A 9,318-nucleotide genomic window follows, 5' to 3' on the forward strand; every position below is an offset into this window, starting at 1 on the left:
GGAGGGTAATTAACATCCAATATTGGGGGAAAAGGTACACGCAGCATAGGAACAGCCATATTTGGGAGGATGTTTTGCAAAGGGTAAATATTTTTTCCCCCTTTATTTGCAAATTATTTTTGGTTGGATCTTAGATACAAAGAACTGCATCACAGTCCTACATTCATCACAGGCATTCCTCGTTTGTACATAAAGGCTGTCTTTTATTTCTTTGTTGCTCATTTGTTGGTTTAATAATATTGTGAACAATTTAATGACAATTGCAAAATTACTGTCCACCAGAAAAGTAAAGTGATGAAAATAACTTACATCCATTATGAAACTTTTGTCCATCGTATTCCCCTTTTGTCAGCTTAATATGCGTGTTCCTCGTTGCCTCATTTTCCTTTCAATATAATTTAATTACACTTGTATGTATTTAATAATGGTATATACTTATGTTTTTGTTGTTTTTGAGTTTATAGAAAGGGTATCTTTATCACTTCGTAGGTTTGATGTTTCTAATAAAAAAGAATGTAATCTCTAAAGACTTTTTTCACTTAAAATTATATTCCTAAAATTTACCCAAATTGTCACATTTTGCTGTGTTTATTCATTGTGTATATTGACTTTTATCTTATTTTATTTTATTTTTGCTCTGGTAAAGATAATTCGTTAACTCTTAGCAATACCACAATCTTACTCCTTTGTGGAAATTTATCTGTAGACATCACTCCTTTTTCTCTCTTTATTCAAAAATACATCTTTTTCTTTACTCCCTCTCTCTTTGTTCACAATATCCTTGTTTATTTTATTCAGTATCTTGTACACGCCTTGCTTTTTATCTTTTTCCAACACAGGTTCAAGGAACTCTGGAATCTCTTGTTGAGTCTCAGGAGGAGGGGGCGCTTGCTTCTCCAGAAAACCAGAACAGAGAAATTTGAAATACCTTTAATATAATGCCCCATTTGAATACCTCCTGTGCTTACACATAAACCTTGTTCTTGTGGGTCCCTTAAGCCCACCTGAGGCCTTACACCAGTTGAGCTGTTTATAAAGATTCATTTGGTTGGGTATAAAGAAATCTCCTGCGGTATTGAAAACACATCCCTCAGAGAATAAAGGACCAAGCTGTTGGGCATAATGAAAAGCAAGTACTAAGCCCAAGCCACACAGGCACTCCACACACCTGGAACAACAGCCTGATGCTTTGGGGAGACAATAGCAGAAAACGAATCTCATGTGTATTCCAGATGGTTCTGAAGGATCACAGACAAAAAAGCCTTTGGCCCCACCCCCTTCTCAGAACACCTCTGATTAAAATGTCCTGTGACTCCCAGCTAAATATTAAAAACTAAGTGATCAAATAAACCCCAGTATGTGACAGATTACCCTATCCTCCCAACTTGCCCATGAGTACCAAGTCATCTTGCAGGAACAAATTATAAGCCCCCAAATTTTGCTTCACCCAGTGGATGTAACGACTAATAGAACACACAGATCTCCACACTGAAGTGAATACAGATGGGAGTTTAAAACAAATGAGTTGAGATCCACAATGGTAGAGAGACCAGGCGGGAGAGAGAAATCTCCAGTTACAAGGAGTAGCAGCCATTGATGGTATGGTCACATTTCTGAAGATATAGGAAGAACACACTTTCACCATTCACAACAGCTTTTAAAAGAGCAAATATTTTCTATTCATTCCAAAGAAAATTATGTTTGTGAGACTAGAAAATTGTGTGGATGCAAATTCTCCAACCTAGTAATTATCTCTGATCCATTTCAATAAGCAAAGGTTTGGGGAAATTATTCATGTATGAATCATTTCACTGCTTTTGATTTGCAGAATAGATTGGAACTGTATGAATAAGAGACCTTCAACTCCTATTAACATTTTTGCATGCAATAGAGGCTCTCCAGAAATTAAAAGACAAATATTGGTAAATCAACAAAAGAAAACATTATTTTATTTCACCTTGAGCTCACCCACTGCCTATCTTCTCTCCATCCTTGGAAATTTTTCTTTTGAGCTGACCCAGCTAGAATGTAGGCAGTTGATGAAGAGGTGGGGGAGGGTATTGTAACTGAAAAGAGCTGCCTGAGCAAAGGTAAGACTTCATGGAGTGGGGAAAAAAAGAAGTGATTTCTTTGGTTGAATTGCAGGGTTCCTGTGGGGAATTGGTTGTAGAGAGGAGGCAGAATGTGGAGGTATTTGTATGGCAGGAAAATTGGAAGCCACAGAAGCCACGGGGGTGACAGTGTGTGAGTGTGTGTCTGTGTGGATGTGTACAGGGGATGGGTATTGTCCAAGGACTTAGGATAACCAGTGATCACTGGTTAAAGCACTATGATAAAAACTGAAAGGCCAGTATCAGACAGACCACAGCTAAAGTACTAGTTCTGCTACTTATTAACTGCAACCTTGGGCACATCACTTACCTGGTCTAAGCAAAATTACTCCTCTCTAAAATGGAGATAATATTAACAATTTCTAATTCATATGGTGGTTAAAAGGATTAAATAAAATTGTCTACATAAAGTATAAGACACAATGTAATATCAAGTGTATATATTAGTGACTATTACCATCTTCATCATTAGAATTATTATTTTAGAAAAATTCATTCTCTATATAAGAGTGATAGAAATATCCATTTGTTATTACACATGATTATGATATAAAGAGCCCAATTGCCATCAATCATACAAAGTAGCTTGAATACATGCGGTTTTCATTTGGAAGAGCTTTCAAATGAAAGCTCTTTCTTGAAATAAGCATTGCAAATTTGTTATTTGAAATGTCCTTATGGCAATGTGAACTTTATCTCACAAAATTACAAAGAATAAACAGAAGTTAAACTTTAAGTTTCTCTGTGAATTTTCTGTGAAAAAAAAAAAAAAAACTGGCCAAAGTCTAAAAGAAAGATCTAACTCCCACATTAAAGGCAAGTCTGTACAGAGACCATACAGTAATGGCAGGATCCGCTGGGAATCGCCTCCCTCAGGGAGGAGCAGGGGAACTGCAGATTGTAGCAGATGGGGATTATGTTTTCTTTGTTTGCTTTGTCGGTCTGAGGCACAAGAACATGATGGGAGTTACTCAATTGCAGAATGAGGCAATTCCATACCCACCTAGTGCCTCTAGTTTTCTTTTTATAGAAGGAATGAGGAAATTGAAAGGAAAAGCCGTGCTCATTTTCTAAATAAGTAATTTAAAAGTCAAGCTAAACAGACTTATGTTTCCAGTTTTAAGTGGATGACTGTGGGAAGCAGAGTAAAGCTTACTGACTTAAGGATGAGGTATCCAAGATCAAATCCCAGCTCTTTATTTACAGAGAGGTAGACTTACTTATTGGTGGACTATACTACCTCATTAATAAAAGGAAAGGGTTTGAATTAGATGACTCAAAGTTTCCTTCCAGGCCCCAAGTTTTGATTCTATATTAGCCACATTTTACATAGTAGTGCCTCCTAACTCCTCCAAAATAGATATAATCTTTCCTGTCATTAAAAACCTGTCTGATTTTCTCTTCTTTTAGAGCCCCTGGGGAAGAAATAAAAATCCTGAACAGACCGATAACAAGCAGTGAGACTGAGGTGATAATAAAAAAAAAACTCCCCACAAATAAAGCTCCTGACCGGATGGATTCATAGCTGAATCTATCTGTAGGTTCTACCGGACCTTCAAAGAAGAACTGGCACTTAGCCTACAGAAATTATTCCATAGCATCGGGAAGGAAAGAATCCTCCCCAACTCATTCTATGACGCCAGTATCATCTTGATATCAATGCCAGGAAAGACACCACAAGAAAGGGAACTGTGGACCTGTCCCTATAAACATAGGTGCAAAAATTCTCAACAAAATACTAGCAAACCAAATTCAACGCCACATCCAAAATGCATTTTACCATGATCAAGTGGGTTTCACCCTAAGGATACAAGGGTGGTTCAACATATGCAAATCAATAAACATGATTCACCACATAAACAGTAGCAAAAGCAAACATTATACGAGCATCTCAATAGATATAGAGAACTCAAAAAATCCACCTCACTTTCGTGATGAAAACCCTCAAAACATTAGGCATACAAGGAACATGCCTCAAAATTAGAAAAGCCATGAATGGAACCCATGGCCAACATCATACTGAATGGGGGAAAGTTGAAAGTATTCCCATTGAGAACTAGAGCATGCATGCTCAGTGTCATCAGTTCTGTTCAATATAGTACTGGATGTCCCAGCCAGAGCAATTAGACGAAAGAAAGAAACAAAAAGCAGGGAAATCAGAAAAGAGGAGGCCAAAGTATCCTGCTTGCCAGTGACATGATTTTTTACCAAAAAACCCTAGAGACTCCATCAAAAGACTCCTAGAATTGATATATTAAATTCAGTGAAGTCTCAGGTTACAAAATCAATGTATACAAATCAGTAGAATTTCTGTATATGAACAAGTCAATCTGAGATCAAATCAAGAACTTAATACCATTTACAATAGCATCAAAAAAGGAAAAAAACACTTAGGAATATACTGAACATAGTTGATGAAATATTTCTATAAGGAGAACTACAAGACACTAATGAAAGAAGTTGTAGGTGACAAATAAATGGAAGAACATCCTATACTCAAGGACTGGTAGAATAAAAATCATTAAAATGTTCATACTGCCCAAAGTGATTCATAGATTCAATTCAATTCCCATCAAAATACCAATGTCTTATTTCAAAGATCTAGAAAAAATAATCCTAAGCTTCATTGGGAACCAGAAACTGAGGCCAAGCAGCCAAAGCAACCTTAAACAAAAAGAAAGAGTCAGGAAGCATCACAAACCCATGACTTCAGTTATACCACAAGGGTATGGTAACAAAAACAGCATGATATTGGTATAAAAGTAGAGACATAGGCCATGGAACTCAATGACAACTCAGAAATAAAACCGTATAGCTACAACCAACTGATCTTCAGCAAAGCAGACAAAAGCATCCTGAGGCAAGGGCACCTATTCAATAAATAGTGTTGGGAAAACTGGATAGCCTCGCAGAAGAATGAAACAGGGCCCCTGTCCCTCACCATACACACAAATTAATTCAAGATGGATTAAAGATTTAAATATAAGGCATGAAAACATAAAAATTCTAGAAGTGGACATAGGAAAAACTCTTCTAGACATAGGCCTAGGCAAAGAATTTATGACTGAGAACCCAAATCCAAATACAGCAACAGCAGATGTAAATAAATGGGGCTTATTTGAATTAAAAACTTCTGCATTGCCAAGGAAACAAAAGAGTAAACAAGCAACCTATAGAATGGGAGAAAATATTTGCAAACTATTCATCTGACAAAGGACTCATACATATATGTAGACTCTACAAAGAACTCAAAGAAATCACCAAGAGATAAACAAACCCCAGCAAAAACTGGATAAAAGACATGAACTGAATTTTCTTCAAAAGGAGGTTGACAAATGGCTGATAAACATGCCAAACATTCAACATGATTAATCATCAGAGAAATACAAATTAAAACCACAGAGAGATGCCACTTACCTTGTCAGAATGACTATTGTTAGAAAACAGAAAAACCACAGATGTTAAAGTGGATGCAGAGAAAAAGGAATGCTGACCCTGTGTTGCTGGGTCTGCAAAATGGTACGATCCCTGTGGAAAATATACGGGATTCCTGAAAGAGCAAAAAGCATACCCACCGTTCAAGCCAGCAGTCCCACTACTAGTTATCTACCCAAAAGAAAAGATAGAATTGTGTCAAAAATATACAATTCATCTGTAGATAAATAAATTGTGCTGTATATATATACTATATAGATATGTTACACACACACACACACACACACACCCTATGGAGTAGTATTCAGCCATAAAAAATAATTAAATAATGTCTTCTTTTTGCAGTATTTGTCTTTAATTCCATATAAATTTCTTATAGATGATAAAATCAACTTGCTGAGGTGAAACAACAAAAAAAAGAGAAATCAAAGCAAGAAGCATCTGTGCCCCAAACAGTGCAAGGTAAGAGCATTTCAAGGTGAGCAGGATTGGGAAGGGAGGGGGCTCCAATTTTTCAAGCTGAAGTTACACAATTGAAACTACTACATTTTTTTATTCCTTCCATAGAAAATGCTAGAGAAATTTTTAGCCCAAAATATATGCTGACTTTGTACAAACAGTGTAAAAAGAGTTTTTTTTTTTATTATGGCATTAGGAAAAATTAATAATTTTTTTTTGTTGTTATTGTTAAGCAGGCCCAGGCCAGGATCAAACTTGCCACCTCTGGTGCACAGGGCCAGTGCTCCTACCACTGATCTACAGGCACCCAGCCAAAATTAATCAATTTTTATTCAAGGAATTTCACATTTGATTCTTTTTGCTATTCATCAAGGGTAGTTCTAGTGCCTCAAAGGCTGGAGCCACTGATAATTTACCTTTAAGACCTCCCTTTTTAGTAGAACAGATCCTCAATCCATGGTTCCTGTCAGCTCTGCATAACAATAACATAAAAGTTTGCATCTCTAAAGATGACCATATAATGACACTCCCTTACATCCACAAACCACTTAGTTTTAGCTATCCAGAAGAGTCACAATGAGAATTAGCTAGACAAAGCACAAGTGCAAGGCACAAGAGATTCAGGTATGCACTGAATGTCTGCTGTAAATCTATTACACAATCACAGTGGCTTACTTTGTTTTTCTGCTTAGGCAGTGTTCACCTATGTAATGGAGGTAAAACAATAGTCTAATAAAGGTTAACAAAATGCCCACAATAGGCTGAGGGCTAGCAAAGTAGCAGGTAGAAAACCTAGTGGGAAGTTTTTTTATGGTCATGTTCATAGCAACTGAAAAACTGCATTATGAAAGCCATGATAGTGACCATTCAACAATGTCTTTGTCAGTAACGTGAATGGAACTGGATGCCATCCTAAGTGAAGGATCTCAGGAATAAAAAAACAAATACCCTTGTTCTCAGTAATAAGTAGGAGCTAAACGATGAGGATGAGTACAGGTGCGCACAAAGAGATATATAAAGGACATTGGAAACTAAGAAAAGGGGAGGTTAGGAAGGGAGAGAGGGATAAAATCATAGCTATGAGGTTCAACGAACACTGTCCTGGTGATGGGCACACTGAAACTCCATTATACAGCACAACCATGTAACAAAAACACTTGCAGCCCCTTAATATTTTCAAATTTATAAAAGAATGCTTAGCATGCTCTGGTTTGGATTATATTTAAATATATGTCTATCTCTTCATTTCTGCCTAATTGACTGTAAGATTCTTTAAGGTAGGAGGTAGTTTTTAGTCATATTTGCATCCCTCCAAATCATTTCATGGTACCTTGTGATCCATCAATGTATAAAAAGAATTGTATACCATGGCCAAGTGAGACTTTTTCCAAGTATCCAAGACTGGTTCAACATTCAAAAATCAATTAGTATAATCCGGTGTATCAATAGGCTAAAGAAGACAAAACATATGATCCTATCAGTTGATGTAGAAAAAATATTTGACACTATCCAACACCCCCATTCAAAAAAAAATTCTCAGCAAACTAGGAATAGTGAACATCCTCAACTCGATAAATAACATCTATAAAAAATATACAGCTGACATCAGCTTTACTCTGAAAGACTAAATGCTTTACCTAAGATTGAGAATGAGGCAAGGATGGTCTTTCTCACTATTCCTCTTCAAAATTATACTAACATCCTAGCTACTGAAATATGAATCTGACGATTAAGTTCACAAACTCATCCTAGAAAAAATGGTACATATCTCATTTCTAAATATCACTGCAGTCACTTTCAAAGTACTACCCAAAACAACAGCAGTGTCTAACCTGCCCTTCTAAGCAATTTTGGAACTCTTTTCCTAGAATGGCCATGAGAGCTGTCCTTGATGTCCTGAATATTATTACAATGTCTTCCCTTCAATATTTCCTTTATCTTAAGGTAAAGAAAAAAGTTATTTGGGGCCAGATCAGGTGAGTATATAGGGTGTTCAAGTACAGTTATCTGTTTATTTGATAAAACTCCCTTGCAAACAGTGCCATGTGAGCTGGTGCATTGTTGTGATGAACGAGCCACACCTTTCTCATGCCAAGATTTTCTGTTCAAATTTTCTTGTTTCCCTATAGATATTTACTTGGTCTTCTATCCTTCTCACGGTCAGCTGATGATTTTGATGTTTTTATAAGGGATGTTTTCTATCCATATTTATACTGCAATTTTCTTCATGGCATTATCCCCATAACCTTGGACTAAAATGTCCCTGATTTCACCTCAACTCTTGCCACATTTAACAAGAAATTTAATGTTTGTTCATTGCTCTAATTCAAGCTCTGATATTCTCACAACAGCACACAAAGACATGCAACGAAAATAATGAACACTCAGCAAGACACCATCACATATCAACACAAACCAGCAGTGAGACACTGATGTACCAAGATTATGAAACCTTACCTAGCTCTGTTTGTACATTGCTTCCAACGTAAGTGCATGGTGGCAAGTTCATTAAAAAAGAAATTAAAAGACACAGAGATTGTAAAGAAATAAAACTGTCTTTGGTCACAAATGGCATATTATCCACAGAAAAAAAAATTCTAAAGAATCTACAAAGAACTCCTAGAACTAATAAGCTAATGTAGTAAGGTCACAAGATACAAGATCAGTATAGAAAAGGAAAATTACTTTTTAAATATAACAGCATTGAATATTTATAATCTAAATTTATAAAAATACCATTTATAATCTCAACAAAAATTGCATAATTATATATAAATATAACATAATATATAAAGAATCTATATGTGGAAAACTATAAAGTTCTGATTCAAAAAGTTAGAATTAAGAAAATCTAAATTTGGGAGATAGTTCGTGTTCATGGATTGTAAACTGATCCATTGTTGCTGAAGGTTCAAGAGGAAGAAAGGTTGAGACTGTGAGGCACAGGAGATTTGGGGGTGGTAAAACAATGGTCTATGGTGCTATAATGGTAGATATGTGATACTATATATTTTTCAAACCCATGAGATTAAACCAATAAACCATTGGCCAGACTAATCAGAAACAGAAAGTAAGATCTCTAATAACTTCAATCAAAAAATAATAAGGAAGAAATAACAATAGATACCAATACCAAAGAACTCCAATGATTTCTACAAAAAACTCTTTGTCCAGAAATATGAAAATGTAGAGGAAAGGGATCAATACCTGGAATCACGCCACCTTCCTAAACTCAACCAGAAAGAATTAGAAATTTTTAATAGGCCCATATCAAGCACTGAAATTCCATCAACAATACAAAATCTTCCAAAAA

At 35.9% G+C, this 9,318-nt stretch overlaps 1 non-coding gene across 1 annotated transcript; it reads right to left on the reverse strand.

Moving 5' to 3' along the window:
- Positions 1–6,750: 6,750 nt before the first annotated feature.
- Positions 6,751–6,871, reverse strand: LOC128560623 (small nucleolar RNA SNORA32). The gene has a single exon (XR_008373099.1). It is a non-coding gene; the product is annotated as a small nucleolar RNA SNORA32 (small nucleolar RNA).
- Positions 6,872–9,318: the final 2,447 nt, after the last annotated feature.

Source organism: Nycticebus coucang, chromosome 11, assembly GCF_027406575.1.
Source record: "Nycticebus coucang isolate mNycCou1 chromosome 11, mNycCou1.pri, whole genome shotgun sequence".
Taxonomy (NCBI): Eukaryota; Metazoa; Chordata; class Mammalia; order Primates; family Lorisidae; genus Nycticebus; species Nycticebus coucang.